General features: G+C 39.5%; 1 long non-coding RNA gene across 8 annotated transcripts in view; it reads right to left on the reverse strand.

Annotated features, from left to right (window-relative positions):
• Positions 1-15,664, reverse strand: part of LOC114015116 (uncharacterized) — a 57,360-nt gene that overhangs the window by 27,167 nt on the left and 14,529 nt on the right. For 6 of the 8 annotated variants that reach the window (XR_008735011.1, XR_008735014.1, XR_008735015.1 and 3 more), the window contains exons 2-3: positions 3,120-3,315; positions 281-378 (exon numbers count right to left, since the gene is read on the reverse strand). This is a non-coding gene — a long non-coding RNA (uncharacterized LOC114015116). The remainder of the gene's footprint in view (positions 1-280; positions 379-3,119; positions 3,316-15,664) is intronic. The other 2 variants (XR_008735009.1, XR_008735010.1) reach the window with 2 other exon arrangements.

The following is a 15,664-nucleotide window of genomic DNA, read 5'->3' on the forward strand; positions in this document are numbered from 1 at the left end:
AACACTTCATTCAATACTTCCCTTTTCAGTATTGTGCCACTGGGCTTTTTTCATCTGTCAACATTTTATCTGTTCCCTTTGCACTCATCTTTCACAAAAGCTGTTCATTTCATCATAGCCCATGCACTGAGATGTTTCTCTTTGATAAAGCTGGGGAGATGTATAAATAATTTCATTAATGCCTTGTCATTCTTGAGGAGAATCACAACAGAACATCCATAGGCCAAGCTAGAAACAGGAGAGTTGATCCCAAGTTGCCAGGTGACTTTGGAGTATTTACCTTAGAGCCCATCTTTCCTCCAGTGGAGTGAGTAGGTGATGGTATAGTCCTACTCAATGAGAGTAAGAGAAATGCTTGAAGAGATTCTCCCATTCCCCCTGTGATGAACAGATTATAGTGTAAGTCTACATCGGCTTGAATCATACCAACAACTCAGTGGGTAGCTGTATTTTTATGAATTTCAGTGCTTTGGGATAAGAAGTAGTGTGGACAAATAAGATAGTAACTGCTAGACATGCAAGTTCTCCAGTCCAAACAGCTTTATTGCTAACAACTCATCATTTGCAACAGACATCAAGGGTGCATCATTAGGCAGTGTCATCATTTGACAGTGACACTAATCCTAAAATTTAATTAGTTGTTACAAATCACCATTTCATTCAGATGCCTCTTCAGTGCAATTGCACAAAATGACAACTTTTCTTTAGACCTTGGCAAAATAAGAAGGTGTGGCAAGGTAGTAATTAAAGAAGAAAGTACAAAGGATCATGTTAATGGTAAAAAGCACCATTAGTACTATGATTATTGAAACTTGTAGGTGTTTCAAGGAAAGAGAATAGAGGAAGAGAGAGAGGTAGACTGGAGGAGGCTGAGTTAATTTGTTCCTTGGCTCCAAAGTAGATTTTGGTTCCTGAGATGCAGTACTATTCACTAGCTAACAAAGAAAATCTTGGCTGATAATACTTCCTATGCCATGTGGTAGGTACATATGCTGCTTCTCACTTGGACAGCGTCAGATGCCCACTCTTGTGCTGCTTGCTCTGTAGTAATTTTGGACAGGGGTAAGTGTACACACATGGACAAACACCCATTTGTACATGTGTAGACTATATATCTTTCTGAGAAATTGACAAAATATGAAGCCACAAGGTGTGGGAACTGTATTTGTCTACCAATGTTTTCACTCCTCTGGTGGTGCTTCTGAGAGGTCCTTTGCTGAACTATAGCAAAACATACAGAAGAATATTTTAAGCCATTTAACTGACCTGCTAAATAGGAGCCCAGATGCTTAAAGAAATTGGGGAGGACTATAAAAGTTACCAACTGTACTATTCTGTGATTCTGACCACATTAATTAAAATTGCTTTCATGGCCCTCATCCAAACTCCAATACTCAAATCCCAAATCAGTGACTGATTAGAAGAAAAATTCTATTGCATACTTCTTGCCATGGCTAAGCATAGATGCTCTTTTAAAAAGCAAGTTAGATGGATGTTCATTTGAGATAATAATCAACTAGATGTCTGAATATTTTAAAGGGACATTAGGTTTTGGATGCCCAGCCTGAAAAGTAATAATGGGCACTCATTTTCCATAAGGTTCTGAGCCTGCCTTTTGAAAACCAATCTTCTGAAAGTGCCTCACGTGGATCTTGTAAAGCAAACAAACACAAGTCCCCAGACATTGTTTAAAACTCTGGGCACCCCAAGTTCATAATTAGAAAAACAATGAGTTGTCTTGGAAAATAAATTCAGAGGCTCAAAATTAAAATGAAATCCAATCATAGATATCACAGATGTAGACACCAAGATCCACACCACGGCCTCTCTACTGGAGACTGCCACAGCTAGACTTGCATAAATATATTTGAAAGCCCAGACACAGCCTGTCTTTTGTTGCATGGGTTTATGTGCTGATAAACTTACTGTGTCGGCGGTAGAAGTGGCAGTTCTACCTAATAGGGGCCAATGATCTAAAAAATCCACCAGCTGACAAAGTCTTCAGCTGCTATATTGTACCAGGTTTCTTCCCTCTCACTGAAAGTGTATCTGTGATAAAGCAGGTAAAGCTTACCTTGCAAGCTGTAAATTAAGGTTTTTGGAAAGACTAAGAGAACAAAACAGTAAAGAACTGAAGTAGGGAAGTATCTGCAAAACACTGGCATCTAGGTATTGTACTGCGACATGATAGGATCCTCATCTGCTTGCCATTTGTAATAAAAAAAAAATGGACAGTGGAGTGTCAGAGTACCTTGCAGGTACATTTGCCTTTTCTAAAATAAGGCTGAAGCTAGTAAGCAGATTTACTCAGAGCTGCAATGTCTTGGATTACCTAGAACTGGTTTGGCTCCCTCCCTTCTTTCTGCACTAGATAAGTTGTGAAGATAATGATTTACAAATTAAAATATGCTTTCATTAATAGATATTCAACAAATGAGCATGGAGGGCCAGCCACACAAGATGTTATTTTGTCCATGAAGAATGATGCACTTTATAATTAGTTTCATTTACATGTGTTCAGTGGCCACTGCACAAGTAATTTGTTATCCCTATCTCCAGAAATAATCCTCAAATAACTACCTGTATATATGCAACACTGATGAAAATGGAATAACATGATGTCAATGCTGGAGAACATAATAAATTATTCCATCCCCTGGAAAGTCATCAACCTAGATAAGGAAATTGCAAAGGCTGATAGGCCATTGTAATTATTTTCTTCTTTGTAATTAAATGTCTAGGCTAGTCAGACATTCAAGGAACTGAAAGGTTTTATAAGACAGGTTTTTAATTCTTGACAACTAAAGCTATGTCCTAAACCATTCCTGTGCTGTCAGTGGAAAAGAACGTGTTGATGAAACTGGAGGCTGTTGTGCCCCATGCAGAGCTTGGGACACTGGAGAGCTCCCGCTGTTTTCATCGTGTTACCATGGGCAGATACAGGAAACTAAATCGAGATTTTAAAAAAAATCAACCTTTAAAGAAATGAAACTCACTATTACATTGCACTAAAACTACAGGAAGTTTACCTTTTTCTCACACACACACGCATATATCTGACTTCCCTCTGTTCTACATCTTTCCTCTTCCAGAAAACCCCTCCATAGAAAAGTACTTACCCAGCCCACGGGGCTTTGACTGTGTTTGTCATTTGGACCACAGAAGTCTTGGAGGAATTTTCAAACCCTGCTGAAGCCACTGGAGGTACAGCACTGTGGCACAGGATTAGCCTTCTGAGGATAGGCATTGTTATTTGTTGTATGCTTTACAGTCTGAAACAAAACGACCCACTTCTCAGCTGGTATTTAAACATTACTGGAGTAAAAGGGAACAACAACAACAACAATAAAATGTTTTCATAAACCAGCACCAGTTACTTTTATTCATTTATTTTCTTGCCATGGCAGTGAATCAAACTTCTATTATTTGCATATCCCAAGAAGTCTTTTTCTGAAGCTGGGAAGACTGCCATTATCAATGATTTCCTGGGATTGTTTTTTTGTTTGGACATAAACCTATTGGGTTACGACTCCCTAACAAGAGATTTGTTCTGTTCTTGTAAAGATGGAATCCAGGGAAATCCAGACAGAGAGGAAGATTTCAAATCCCTCAAGATACTTTAAGTAGGATTTGGTGCCGGTTTAAAAATATTGTTGAATTCAGTACACTATCAAAAATTGCCATCAGGGTGTAAATGGAGAAATCTGGTCAAATGGAAAAAAAAAAAAGGATGGCTGAAAGCTCAGGATTCTCCCAGCTTGTATAAGAAATGTCAGAAGGAAGAGGGCATTGGATAAATAATTTTAAATATGACTGAAAATATGCATGAAGACAAAGAGAAGATAGTTCATGGGAATGAGAGTTTGGAATTAGAAACCGAATTTGAGAGGAAAGTAAACTCAAAGAGTTGAATGCTTTCAAGTGAAGGGGAGTAGATCATCTCCAGCCCAGAAGCCTGAAAGAACTGTCAAATGAGAAATCTTCATTCAGGAAGGAAAGATTTTAAATGTGCACTTCAAGTTGGCAATGGTACAAAACTAGAAAGAAGAAAATGCAATGCCTTTATGTAGAAAGAGAAGTGTCCTGGGAAGCAAGAAATCCTGGTATATTAAGAAATGGAAGTATATTAAAAATTTAAAAAGAAAGAAGAGTCGTTGAAGAGACTGTGAAATAAGATATTACAAGGGTTTATTAAATGTAGATACTGCTAGGATAATCTGGTTTCTTTCTGTGATTTTTTTCCCCCCTATACAAAGGAAACACACCTGATCTTATCTAGACAGAATTACACAAGTGATCTCAGTTATGCAGCTGTGTGAGGAATAACTAGTTCTGTGCAGGAAGGTGTAGGTTAGCACAAAACATGAAATTGTTAAGAAGGTGGCTGAAGTCAGGCCAGAAAAAAGGGTCCTACTGTTAGAATAAGGATTGTTGGGCTTTAAAGCAGTGACTGGTGGATTTTCTCAAAAAGTAGTCTTAGAGGCCATCTGATATGTTGTTTTTGTGAATGATCCTGATCCTGGAACAGAAAAAAAGAGGAAACCATGACACAAACACAAGAAATGGCAGCTAGAGAAATCAGCTTTGGAATATTATACATGAAGAATTAGATGTCAAAAGATTCAGGGTATAGGAAAGGGGAAGAATGAGCTACTGTTTAAGTTTAACATCATGCACCAGGGGACAAACAATCAGAATTTCTGAAGTGCCCTGGGATCTCGCTGCCCAGAGAAGAAAGAGAAGGAATACTATCTGAATGTATCTGTTGGTTCCAAAATGACTGTGAGCCACTGATATGATGCCATCATTAAAAAGTCAGATGTTCTCTTTGGATGTATCAGGAGACATATGGGACTGTTAATAGCAAAGTCATAGGGAGGTGTTGTTTGGAATACTGAGAGTGACTCTCACCACCTGCAAGGAAGATTAATTCATATGAGAGCAAAGAAAAAGGAAGACTGATAAAATGATTAAGAAAACAGATACCCAGTTGTGAAAGAAGAGTAAATGAGTGTAGGCTGTTCAGCCTAGCAAAACACAAGCTAAGGAGTCAGATGATTGCTACCTAGGAATAAAACAGAAGGATAAACATCAGTGAAGGAAGAGAGCTATTTAAACTACAGGACAGTGTTGACAAAAGGAAAAGATAGATATTAATTTCCCACAATTAGATATATGCCAGATGTGGGAAACTTTCCAATCATGTCAGTAATGATGTTCTATAGCACTGACAATTCTGAAAAGTTATAGTCAAGAAAGATTAAATCAACCTGAAACAGGTGCAAAAAAGAGCTACTAGATGAATAACAGAATGATGAATTTATTGCTCAGGAGGCACTAGAAGAAAACATACCTTACACAGCCTAACAAAATAAAGATGGAACAGAATGTTTCTGTTCTTTACAAATATTCCAAGGAAATAAAGATCAGGGAAGAAGAGGAGCCATTTCAAGCTAAAAGAAAACGCTGGTATGAGAATAAATAGATATGAACTGTCTATGAATAAATTTAATCTACAAATTAGAAAAGTGTTCCTAAAGGTCAAAGTAGCAGTCACAACAGCAGGAAAATGAGTGAAATTATTGGTGAAATGTAGTGAAATTTTGGGGTGACACAAAAATTACTCCTGTTTGCTAGTTATAAGAGGTTAGTACTTCTGATAGCATGGAGTCAGTGACCTAGGTGACCTAAATGGACATCTTAGATGAAAAAATTTTCAGTTAAGTTCAGCCACAAAGTTCAATCAGAAGAAAGAGGCATTAATTTGACATACATTGCATTTTCTTGATCTCCACTTGCCATAAGTTCCTATTTTCATTTCTGTCCCATATACAATTAGTAAAGAATCATAAGACTCTACAGACTCAGCTGGAGAACAGACAGGGTTTTCTACATAGGTCAGGTGTGTAGGTCTTACACAAACTGCATAAGTCCATCAGATCTACTAAAAACTACACTGAAGGTCCAAAGCAAATGGTTTTCCTTACTTTTCTGACTCCAGAGAAGGCAATAAATTTTAGGTCACTTTTACTTCTCTCTGTGCATCATCTACTTTGGCTTAAAAAATGGTTAGAGAAGAGGTGGAAGGAGGATAAGTGCAGAATCCAGTTTGTTTTGCCACTGTCTGCTCTTCCAATGTTTTTTGACACAAAATGTTGCAACAGAATTAGCTAATTCTTAGTTTTTGATGCCAACATAATATCCACAGTCTAACTGCAAACCTTCTAATGTTCACAAATAACTATGGATCTCTCTTTTTACATTGTTGCCATATTTGCATGGCAAAAGCTTTTCGTATATCAGTTCTAATCCAGCACAGAGTTCAATGCTGAGATAGGATAAACACATAGGAGCAGGGTGTTTCCATTCATTTCTTGGATCTCTCTGGAAATATTCCTAAAGTTACCTTTTTCTGAGATTTCCAGACCATTGTGAGTCAGCTCAAGCTATAAATACATAAAGACTTTCTTGTGGTGTTTAGACACCTTATCTTTGTGGAAGCCAGCACAAAGCATTAAAAATAACTGTGAAGAGAGAGAAACAAAAGGTTTCAATGTTTTAAAATGCAATATTTTGATGGCATGTTGAGTTTTCAGGTAGACATTCATGCAGATCTCATTCTTGTTACTGCTTTTCTCTTTACAGGCACAGTGGATATGATGATAAATTTCTCTTTCGGTTGTTTCCAATTACTATACTTTATTTACCTTAAGAATCAAGGGGAAAAGGCTGCTTCATGAAAACGCACAGCTCTGCTGGATGTGTAGAAAGAGACTTGAGGAGACAATCAAATGATGTCAGTGGCAGGATGATTCACTAGGATCCAGAGTTTTTGAAAGGTCAGGCAACAGCCTGATTTATTTCCCTTTTCTCGAGTGATAAAACAGAGTGAATAAACTGAATAGAAAACAACTGCTTTAATTGCTATACAGGGACACAATTGTTCACTGGGGCCATACCTGGGGCATATTTTTTTCTTCTGATTGATCTTTTCCTGTGCTTTTTCCCTTCTCTGGTTCATTTTTCAGCAACAGTAGGAAATTAAAATCACCCCATTCAAATCACTTGCTTTTTTCCCCTGTGAATTCCCAGAAATTTCTGTTCTTTCTCTTTTCTTTGTTTCAACAGGGCTTTTGATTGCTTTTCTAGTACTTTGTTGTATATGGGGATATAGTCCCAAATATACCTTATAACTTTACTCTAAAAAAACCAAGAACCCAAGCAATCATTTCACCTATTCTCATATTCAGTAATTTTTGGAATGTCAAGTACTGTCCAGGCATGTTTGGTGCAGTTTTCCCTAAGCTATGGGCAGGAATAGAAGGACGGTATCCATCCTACCTTCTACCTAAGCTCTAAATCCCACAGGGGTTTCTTTTGTTTGTGGATTTGGGTTTTTTCCCCCACAAACTTGAATCTGTTTTTTATGCTACTTTTTGTCTTCACATTATTTCAGGGTGTTTCTCTCAAAACATCAGGCAAACTTAGTGTTCTTTGCTCTGAGCAGTCTAAACTGGTTGTCTGGTTATCACTAGAGCACTGGAAGAAGTCAGAATCAAGCTTTACATATCCTTTCAGTCAGGGATACACTGAACATGAGCTGTTTGTATCCAGATTAGGCTTGAGTTGGAGTTGTGGGTAGGTGGCTGGATCATGTCAGGGTTTCAAGTTTAACAGAAATGGTTTGATGTTGATTCATCCAGTCAAATGTTTCCTCACAGAAAGAGAATAGTAAATTTTTGTAAAGTGATTTCTACCATCTCCTTCCCCAGACTATTCTGAAAATAGTTTGTCCCATAGCATTTTTATTGTATGTCTGAAGAATAAAAAATGCATCCCCTTCAACTGTTCAGCCTAGTTACCCTGAATAGTGAATGGAAAGGTTGAAGCCACAGCTGTCAAAACTAATTTTGATACTAGGATATTGTGTAAGTAGCAACATGGTAGAACCCTACACCGTTTCTGGTTTTATGACTTTCTCTGGAGAGCCTAGTGAATTTGGTCATGTTCACTACAGTCCACAGCCTTGCAACAGAAATAAAATATATGGGATTTACGATGTAATGTGCTACAAAATTGCTCCTAACCTTTTCTTGCAGGAAATAAATGAGACTGGACTGAAACAAAAATTGCATTCATCATTGGATTAAAATCTTTCACAGCCCAGGTAATCCAAATGACTTTATGAATTACTATCACTGGGACTAAATTTTGGAGGAAGGATAATGAGAAGTTAAAAAAAGTGAGAGTAAAAAAGAGAAAATCAATGGTAAATATAATGCTTACACAACAAATAATTCATGTTATCATTAATTTTATCAATTATTAAATCAACACTTAGAGACGGTTGTGTTTTGAAAAAAAAATTCTGCTCTGTGATTCAAAATCTCCTTTTTTTCAAACTCCTGAGTGACTTTGGTCTGGCACTTATACCTGTTTTGCCTTTGTCTACATTGCTTTACTGAGATATCAAGATTTCAGAGGATGGACTGGCTGTTTTACCAATATGTATTTCTTACATATCACTAGGACACCTAGTTAGAATTTTAGGAAAGGAAAAGATAAAAAAATATACGACGACACAGAGAAAAATATTTAGTGGGATGAGGAACAGGGTTCTGAACCTGTGGAGATCAATCCTGTCCTGCAAGTCTGACAGTATTTCCTGCTCTTCACAGTACTAAAAATTGTACCAAGGGAAAAAATTATGAAAAAAACAGACATTTAGGAAAGATATGGAAGCTGTAATCCCCAAGCCATAAACACTGGCCTTGATTCATATGCATTGATATCTTCTCTCTTCTAATGCAACGTAATTATTTTGCAAAGCAGGTACATTTATATTCCTTTCATGCTTACAAACTGTATATATAATATCCTTTACATTACAGACATTTCTTTTTCTTCCCAAAATCTTTCACCTCTCATGAAAAGCTATTTTGCCTCCACACCAAAGAGGCAATTTCATCTATTGGCATATTTATAACTCAAGAACCACAGCCATCAGATACTGAGAACCCTAGCTGATTGGTAGCCAACCTTGGTATGATTTTGGCTATAAGCACATGGTGCCTAGCAAGTCTTAGTTTTTATGTGAAACTTAAGCCATGTCTTCAACCTCTTTGGTACCCAGTGACTCACGTCTTTTCATCCAGCGCTACACAGCCTCTCAGCTACTGATTCAAAAGCAAGCAGGAGTTAGGCTAATTCTTTATATTTAGTTAGTGTCTTAAGTCTTCAGCCTTAAGTGAATTAATACTGTCATTGATAATGGGAATGGACTCACTTCAGGAATCACTGCAGGACTGCATCCTAATCAGAAAAAAATAAGACTGAAGCAGATGGTCTAGGTTATAGTGATGCTACTGCCACTAACTTGCTGGGGGAAAGTCACAAAATTTTCTCATGCTTCAGTTTTCTATTTGCAACATACCAGGTTTTCCTCCAAGTGTACTTAGAGATTAACCATTTATGAAAAGATGGCTATCACAGATTGTTTTATTATTTACAGTGTCTTTTATTTTTAATAATCATCCTCAGCTAGGAGAGTCTCTCCAGATGCCATGAAAATAATTAAAGAGCACAATACAATAAAGATAAAAACTTCTTTAATTATTTTTTAATAGGGCTTTGGTTGGATTACAGAATGTCACTGAAGTAATAATAACAGGCAAGAAAAGATTTGTTTCTCTCTTTGATTTTCCAAAGCCAATGATCTGTAACTGCCTCTTAGCTGTTACACAATCGTGTCTCTAGGTATGCATTTAATACTTTAAATATGCCCCTGATTATATGAAAGCTTGATTATTCCAACACCTTTCAGGTTCTGTATGATAATCAAGGCTGTGTTGGAAGGACCTGATCTAATGCCAGCTGATGTCAAAGTAAAGCACAGCACTAAATACTGCAGGCAATATTATAGGTCTTCTAAGTCAGTGTGTCCTGAAGGGAAGCTGTGCAGCTCCAAATTGGACAGTAGTGGGTCTCTCACAGTTTTTCTTTGATGTTTTCCATTACATTGCAAAGAAGAATTTCTTAACTTTTATGGCTGCAGTGAGCTATTCAGAAAATTTAAAGTGGTGTAATCGGCCTCATGACAGAAACAGTATGTTGAAACTTCCCCTTAGCTCATCCCCACTGTTTAACCTCTCAATAATAACCTTGTCTCCTCATGGTTCACCTGTCATATGGTCTGCAGGACAGAATCATAGACCAGTTTGGGTTGGAAGGGACCTTAAAGACCATCTAGTTCCAACCCCCGAGCCATGGGCAGGGACACCTGCACTTGTGGAAGTTAACACAGGTACTTAGACACCAAGGTGACTGATAACCTGAGAGATTCCTTAAAATTTCTCTGCATAGGGAAATATATAAGTAGGCAAGTGTTAGAAAACTAGATAAATCAGTAGATAAACAGTGGATGAATAGGTAAATAGGCGAACAGCAGTAAAGATTTATTATGTTATCCTTATTTCCCTGCCAATGTAAAATAGTTTTTTTAGTATTCTTGCTAATGTTTCTGCTCTTCATAGTTTAAAATGCCAAGCAGTAGGACCTGGATGACAATTGTCATCAAGCGCTATGTGTAACATCAGTGGTTACAAAGTTTCTTCTTCTCATTTCCTTCAACCTTCTAGACCAGTTGCTCCAGAAAAGAAATGTCATAATAACCAATGTCCCCTCTTCCTCCTCTTTTCTCCTAGATTTTGTTGCTGAGAAGATGTCACGTGGTATGGAATACCCCTTTGGTCACTTCGGGACAGCTGCCCTGGCTATGTCCCCTCCCAAGACCTTGCCCACCGCCAGCCCGGTGGTGCGGAAGGGAGGGTGGGAGAGGCAGCCTTGATGCTGTGCGAGCGCTGCTCTGCAGCAGCCAAAACACCGGTGGGTGATCACCACCTTTCTGCCCACCAGTACACGGCACAGCACTGGGGGGGCTGCTGTGGGGAAAATTAACTCCAGCTCAGCCATAGCCAATACAAATAACTTAGTCCTCTGACCTGAGTTAGACATCTGCTTTAGTGCAAGTTGAATGACATCCTAGGAGTGCCCTTTTTTAACCATTGAATATAAAGGTAGGGTAGTTAGTGAAATGGTCACGCTGTAGACATATGCAGTCAAATGAGGTAAGTACTATCCTCATATGCTCCAACTTTTGGCAGGACTTCTAGGAAAACTCAAAGTTTTAGTAAACCTGGATGGAAAACAAGGGCCATGGTACCTAACCCAACAATGATAAACACTAAGATGTCTTATTTCTGGAATTATTTGTTTTTCAGATATGATTTTGTAGCTGAGATCCTGTTTCAGGATCCTTTATCCCCCTCCTCCATAATAAACGCCTTAAGTTAGTCATTAATGTTCTAGGTGATTTTGGAAAAGTCATCTATTCCATTCTCTTCCTTTAAAATGGGGATAATACTTTCCTCTCATTGTACTGCCTGAGGTTGAAGTCCATCCATCAGTATGAGGCATCAAACAGTGCAGGGTGAAAGTGGTGTCATTAGCTTTGTTCCACATCTTGTGCTTCAGTACAATCTTAGACACAATTTCTAATCACATCTGCAACAAATTGATTTAAGCTGTAAGCACTTTGAAATACTTTATACTGTAAATGGAAATCTTTCCATAGTTCTGAGCTCTAAAAGCTAGTTGCATCAAAAATTCTATTTGAAGTGGGTATTTTTCCTCAAATAATGCCAATCTGACATTGCTTCTTATTATTTCACATCAAAAGGCTCATCTTTATCTGAGGCCTTTGCTCCAGTTCCTTATTTTCTCCCCTTGTTCCTCTGTCCCTGCATACATTTTAAAGTCTAATTTAAGTTCCCAATACCATACTAAATGTTATCTGTTCCTCTAGATCCTTATTTAACTGTTCTTGTCTTAATTTCATCTCTTGCAATTGTAACTCATTATTCAGGTTATTTCTCACAAGATTGATTTGAGTATTAGGGGATCATTTACTTTTCCATTATAGCAGCCACTTCAGGTTATAAATTCTGACTGTAAGGAGAAAATGTGCCAGAAAACTGTTAAGTTTTGTCAGCATTTGTGTGAAACAGAACTGGGCTTGTACTGCAGAGACTTTCATGACTGATACATTTTCTATCTTTGTATTTTCTGTGGATAATTCAGTCATTGCATCTCCTGCATGTTGAAGTATGGAGGAAAACACTTGATTTTTATTGTCATTTTCCAATGTGAATTGAGGATATGCCTGAAGTGAGAAGATCTTTCAATCTCCTGCCTGTGTTGACAGCTGCTACTTGGGGGAGCAGATGGTTCAGGTGATTGCTAGCTATGGCTTATGTTGCTGTTGTTGGGAACAATTATGGCTTCATTTTCTGTGTGTTGCGTCTTTAAACTTCCAAGTGTTTGCTGAGGACTGCTGCCATTTTGTGTTCATTTCAGACAGCGTCTGTTGCAGAAGAATCTTTGCTATCCAGCATGGGGACTTCCGTTCTTCCTTTTTGTTTGGCTCTCCCTTCATCCAGATTAAATTACTGACAGAATGAAGCATGAACTGATTTTTGTGCATGTAACAGGAATGTCTGTGGAGAGTCCCAAGCTGGGTTTCTGGCTTGAAACTAGCTTGGATTCATAGTAGCAAACAATAAAGCTCCTTCCCAGCCTGGAGATGCGGACTCAGAAAATCATGATCAAAGTTGCTTCCCTGCCCACAATATGTCTTACTGGTTATTTTAGGTAACTCTTCAAGCAACATGTTGAATGTTGTTTGTCTGATGCTCAATCTTCCAGGTCAGTCATTCTACTAAGCACTAGCAGAAGGGGTTTGCAGGGGGGTGGTCTGATATTAGCATTGGATTTCAGCAGAGAGTCCCCAGATAAATGAAAGGAGCCAACTTTGACTCTACATTTATTAACATTGTAGCTGTTACTTGACTAGCCCTTCTCGACTGAACTCAGGATAGCGTCATCAATTTTTGTTACCAAGGTAACACAAGCTTTGGCCTAGCCACTACAGGGGTAATGGACTTGCAGCAGTTTTGCAGCAGCGCTTACCTATCTGAGCTGTGACTAGAAAATTTGTTTTTAAAGTCAGGGCCTCCCTCATTGTAAGAGCCCTTCACAATGTCCAGAGCAGTCCCCTCTATCTGCCAGGCCCCTTGGGGCACTGCCAGCCCTGCTTGCATTCGCCTTGTCCCCCAGGGCTCCCCCAGCCTTTCCCAGGGCCCAGGACCCCATGCCAACCCCCCGGGGCAGCCTGCGCCTGCCCCAGTCACACCCAGCAGGGCCAGGCTGTCTCTCCACAGCCCTGCTCTGCCCAGGCGTGGGCTGCCCCAAGCCAGGCCCACCCCCCAGCCTGGCCTTGGCCTGCCCCATCCCTAGGGAGGTGCCTGATGCCTAGGGCCGGTGTCCCACCGGCTGCCCTGCTCCCTCCTTGCCAGCCCCGGGATCCCCCGCAGCTGCCTCACCCCTGCCCACCCGCACGGCGCCATGGCACTGCCCGCTCCATTGCAAAGCTGCTCACTGCATGCGTCAGCCTCACTCACATCCCCTGACAGTGAGGTTTTAGTGCTGGTTTTATATGAGTGATTGCTGGGGAACAGCTGGCACTCATAAAATGAAACACAGAAGATCTTGTTAATGACTTGTCACCATTTTTCTCCCTTGCTTTATGGGACAGGGGAAAGCAAACAGCTACTGGGGTCTGCACAGAAGGGGCCTGCAGCCGTCCCTGGCTTCCAGACACCAAAATTACATTGATTGACTGCAGTGCCTTAAATTGAAACTGCAAAGAGTGCCTTTACACTGTGGATGCATGTAGAAAGCCACTGGGTAAGAAACATGACATATCTGGAGGGGAATGGCAAAGCAGTAGAAAGAGTTTGCTGACTTGCCTCTCTTGTCAATTATTTACCAGGCCTAACCCTGCTCCAAGCAACTCTCATCTGTGCAGCCCTCGAAATGCCAACGGCAGCACTGCCAATGCTACAAGGCTCGGACTGGTGTTGGCACTGGGGGAAAAATACTTTAAGGTGTCCCCGAAGCAGACAAGGCCTAAACACAGGGGTTTCCGAAGCTGCAGGTCGTCTTGTTTGCTACTAATCTACTGTTTTCTCAGAGGAAGTTCCCATCTATACTAAGCCTCCCCGATGTACTGGAAATGTCAACTGCTTTAAAATACAAACTGAACATGATTCTCAGATTGAAAGTCCTTTATTCCTATGTCATGTAAAAGGAAGAGAAGGAAGTACCCGCAGGCAGCTGTGGATAAAAAGGCTGAGTTGGGGTAGGAGTGCTTCAGGTTTAATAGGCATGTTTTGGTGGCTTTTGAGCAATTTGTGTAAAAACCTAAACATACTCTCATTCCAATCTGAATATTAAGGGATTGTACAATTGCTGGATTGGCATCTCTAGGGAACAGAACTCTATTTTTCCAGCAAGTAGGGAAAAGGAGACTGCAGAGATTGCTTGCTCGGCTCACCAGCAGTAGACTTCAGCGCTGCAACACACACCACTGCCTTGAATCAAAAGTGTAGCTAGTCCCTAATTGGGGAGGGACAGGAGCATTCGGAGCATCTCTTCAAATCAGTTATTCAAGCCAGTAGAGAAAAAAAGGGAGGTGTGTTATGCCATTTCCTCTCTCTGCCATCAAATACTCTCTTTAGAGATTTATCTGTCTTTGATCATTGGAAAATCTTCCTAAATTAGTGATGTAGGGGAGAAAACCTCTGGCCTGAACTTAGAAGTGCAGTTTATGTCCTAATTTGCCCATTCAAAACCTAATAGGAGACAAATGCTTAGAGGCATTAAGTACCTAAATACATTTGTAGATCTGAGCTCTTCTTCCTTTTATTAGTACACTGACTCTTTATAGTTATCTAGTTTAATAAGAAAAACAGGTTTTACATGGAATTTTATAAAACTAATATATTGTTTCAATACTAGATTGGAACAGCACCTGAGGAGCCATACTGTTCTCTTGGGTGTAAAGAGGCATTCAGGCAGCTACTTAAAACCGTATCATGTGCTCAGTTCAGAGCTGTTCCAAGCTATCAGCTGCATCTGCATTTGTATGTACAGCATATGGTATTTAACTTTTACATCTGAATTGTTGCAGTGATGTTATTGAGATGAGTTCCTGAGATTGTTTCCACCCTGTGGCAAATGAGGGATATGCAGGTTTCTGAGCATAACTCCATTCCAGATTCAGAGATGTCTTCTGTTAAACCAGTCTATTACTCAGCAATTATCTTTTACACTCCCATTTGTACTGAGCCATAAGCTAATAAATGCATGAGCCTTTTTTGGTGCAACTAATGCACTGATGATCCAGGAAAATAAAGCACCTTTTAAACTAAGAATGTTCAAGTAAACTGACCCATTAAATCTATGCATGCTAAGCTTTGTCAGAAAGCCAAATGGACCCATTCAATGCCTGGTCAGTTGAGATGGACATTTAAGAAAATACCTAATCTGTTCACCATGAGTGGGATTTAGCTACCCAAATAGGGATGTCTGATACTGTTTTAGATGTCCAGCTGCATCCAAATCAACTGCACAACTGAAGGGCATGGGAGGCAAAATAGGCTCACTTTACCTTCCAGTTGACAGTCTGGAAAGGCGTGGCATCCCATAGGTCTCACATGTCAGCCCCATATGAATACTTCTTATGTAGCTGGGCTTTCAAAACAGT

Source organism: Falco cherrug, chromosome 13 (genome assembly GCF_023634085.1).
Source record: "Falco cherrug isolate bFalChe1 chromosome 13, bFalChe1.pri, whole genome shotgun sequence".
In the NCBI taxonomy this organism is placed as follows: domain Eukaryota; kingdom Metazoa; phylum Chordata; class Aves; order Falconiformes; family Falconidae; genus Falco; species Falco cherrug.